Genomic DNA, 3,412 nt, shown 5'->3' with positions numbered 1-3,412 from the left:
TTTTAAAACCGCTTCATCGGGACATACGTCCACATCCTACAACTTGAATACCTGAGCACATGAAGGAGAGGTACACAATCATGATGATGATTGATTTCAGAACACGTTCTTCTTTCTCGTACTCCCTGTGATTAGCTCCCACCTTCTCCCCCAACCTTCCCGTGCCACACCCCCACGAAACAGTGAATCCAGCTACTGTCTCTGTAGGCGCACCCACCCGGGTTTCCTATAAAAACAAAGAGGCAAAAAAGCTAAGAATGATAACAAAATAAAATAGAGGAAAACCTCCGTTGAAAAGAAAGCAGAAAATATTAAAAACCAGGACCACTTTAAGAGGGGCCTCACTATTTTGACAGGACCTCCTCTCGTTGGAAGGCACTCACACATCAAGACAAGCATGCGACCCAGAGAACTCGTCTACAGCTAGCCACTGATGCCAGGGGCAGGCTCACACACGTTTGGTTTGAAACAAACTCGTGCATGTCTGTACCAGAATCCTACTAGTGATCTTTTTTGTTTGTTTTTTAACTTTTTATTGCAAATTGAGTAAAGATCTGGACATTCAACAAGTTTCACCTCACTTGCTGTAACTCCCTCCACCTACGTCACTTCCTCCCCCTCCTTCCTGTGTGTCCTGTCTCCTCTCCTCCCTCTTCTCTCACCCTTCTGAACTTTGCCCTTGAGAACAGGCTGCCCGACAGATCTCAAGGGGTGGACCGTTCTAAGGTGTGTGGACCTTACTAGCATCACTGCTCTTGCTATAGACCTACCCATTATTGGGCAGAAAACATTCATGGGTCTATTTACAACAAAGGCAAATATGCACACATACACCCATTCACCCTACATCATATAGGAATACATTCTAGGTAAGTTTTATTAATATAAACATAATATATAAATTACATATATTTATATGTATACATTATATCTCTAATTCCCTCTCACATCTGTCCACTCCATGTGTCTATTCATGTGCCTACTGGTCATCACCATTTTTATAAGATTGTGTGACAACCATATTGGCCTCGGTTGCCTTTTATTCTTGCAACTGCTCCCTCCGCCACCATTTGGTGCCACCCTCCCTCTTGTATATTGCCTTTCCCTTCCCCCAAGTTAGCACCAGGCTGCCCTCCAGCCCTCGTGGCATAGTGGTTATGCACTGGGCTCCCAACCACAAGGTCAGCAGTTTGAAAACACCAGCCTCTCCGCAGAAGAAAGCCAAGGCTTTCTGCTTTCACATGGAAAAAGACTCACAGCAGCAGTTCCACCCACATCTTCTTGTCCCCTCCCACCACCTAACAAAGAATGCCCTTGTAGAGCGAAAAGCTTTCTTGACCTTTCACCCCAGCGGCTTCAGACAACCGTGTGTCCCTTTCTGATTGGCCAAGGTCACTCGGCATCATGCCCTCTCGCTTCACCCAGGTCATGAGATTTGTGATTGCTCTTTATATCATGTGGGGTTCCAGTGTGTGTTCAGGCCAGAGGCTGCTGGTCCATTCTGCCATTGATGGGCATTGAGGATGCTCTGTCTTTTAGTAGCAATACTTTTTTTTTACACTTTTATTGGCACCTAATGCACATATCATTCAATTCAATCATTTGATTGTTCAATCATATCAAGAAGAATTGTACAATCAGTACCAGAATCAATTATGTTTATTTTTTAAATTGTTTTATTTGGAGCTCTTACAGCTATCACAGCACTCCATAGCTCAATCACATCAAGCAGCATGGTACAGTGACTACCACAGTCACTTTCAAAGCATTTTCTTTCTTCTTGAACCCCTTGAAATCAGCTCCTCTTTCTCCCCTTCCTCCCCCACCCTCCCACCCAGGAACCTGCATTTTTTTTACTGTATCTTACACCATCCAATATATACATTTTTGTACAATTCTGTTGTTCGATCCTCTAGAGTGGGGTTATAGAGCATCGGTGCTATCAGCTACTCCCCTTTCTGTCCCTTCTCCCACCCCCTAGCTTCCCATTCCCTCAGGGAACCATTACTCCTGTTACTGTTTCTGAAGGGTTATCTATCTTGGCTTTCATGTATGGAACTATCTTAATTAGATCAATGAACACACGGAAGTCTAACACGATTAACGAGGTAAAACAAGTAAAAACCACAATAGTAAGGGGAGGAAATATTAAAGAACTAGACGATAGTTATTTGCTTCATCAGTGCTATACTGCACCCTAGATTTATCATCCCTTCTGTACCACAACAAATTTTAGAACATGTTTGTGGTAGTTATATAATCGTTTGTCAATTTGAGAGAACTTTATAGATTGGTATGGGACATATGGGCTAATATCGAACTTATGGACTTGATCTGGACTGGGCTGGGATGTTTTCTTAATGTACAGTTACTCTTTATATAAAGCTCTTTCTTATACACATATGAGTGCCCATGAATTTGTTTCTCTAGTCTACCCAGACTAACACAATGTTCCCCCCGCCCCCCACCCCATGGTTAAACTGCTTCTAAGAGGAGTTGTGTAATCACAATCGGTTCCGGTGCTCCCTCCCCCATCCTGATTCAGTGTTGACCCCTGGAATCCCCTCACCCTCCCTATCTCCCGACCCCCGCCCTTGGAGCAATGCTTTATGTACCCTGTGGCCTCACAGTCTGATCTCTGTGTTTAATAAAGAACAATCGTGAGGCGGCGCAGGGCCGGGCAGGGTTTCTTTCTGCTGTGCGGAGGGTCGCAGCAGGTTGGGACCAACCCGATGGCACCTAACAACAACAGGATTTTGTAGCAATAGTTTTGAGTTCATCTCTTCTACACACGTCCGTGTGGGTACATAACTCACCCGTCTCATTCACATGGGTGAGGAAGCAGAGGAGGGGGCACCACCTGCTTTCATGCAGCCTTGCTGCCCCATCTTTCTCTCCCGGAGCGGTTTGGGTTTGGGGAGCAGCTAAGAGCGGTAACCACGGAGGGGACTCCCAGTTACACGGGATGTCCATATTAGGACATCTGCGTCAGCAGGTTTCCACGGCCGTTCCCTGCAGTCGTGGGGGGAGAAGTCCCTGAAGCCTCCCATTTGGGGGGCGACAGGACCCCTAAGACCCACATTTCTAAAGGCTCACAGGATCCAAAACTACTATAAGGCAGAGATCAGGGCGCCGCGAGCTCAGGAGAGGCGGCGAGGCAGCCTCGGGGGCCCCCCGGCCCCAGCGCCCCCCCTCCGGGGCCGCGATGGTTCCGCCCGTGACGTAGGGACTCATTCATAAAATGCTGTTATAAAAGCGGCGGCTGCGGCGCCTCGTACTCCAACCGCAACTGCAGCGAGCAGAGCAGCAGCTAGCCGGAGCCCGAGCGGGTAGCGGCGCCGCGAGCGAACTGTCCCCGCGCCCCCAGCAGCTCCCCGCCAGCCCCCCGGCCTCCGCCCTCAGCCCCGCGACC

This window comes from Echinops telfairi, unplaced genomic scaffold (genome assembly GCF_000313985.2).
Source record: "Echinops telfairi isolate 266 unplaced genomic scaffold, ASM31398v2 ScPeMD7_18;HRSCAF=68, whole genome shotgun sequence".
NCBI classification, from domain to species: Eukaryota; Metazoa; Chordata; class Mammalia; order Afrosoricida; family Tenrecidae; genus Echinops; species Echinops telfairi.
This window is presented reverse-complemented; position numbering follows the sequence as displayed.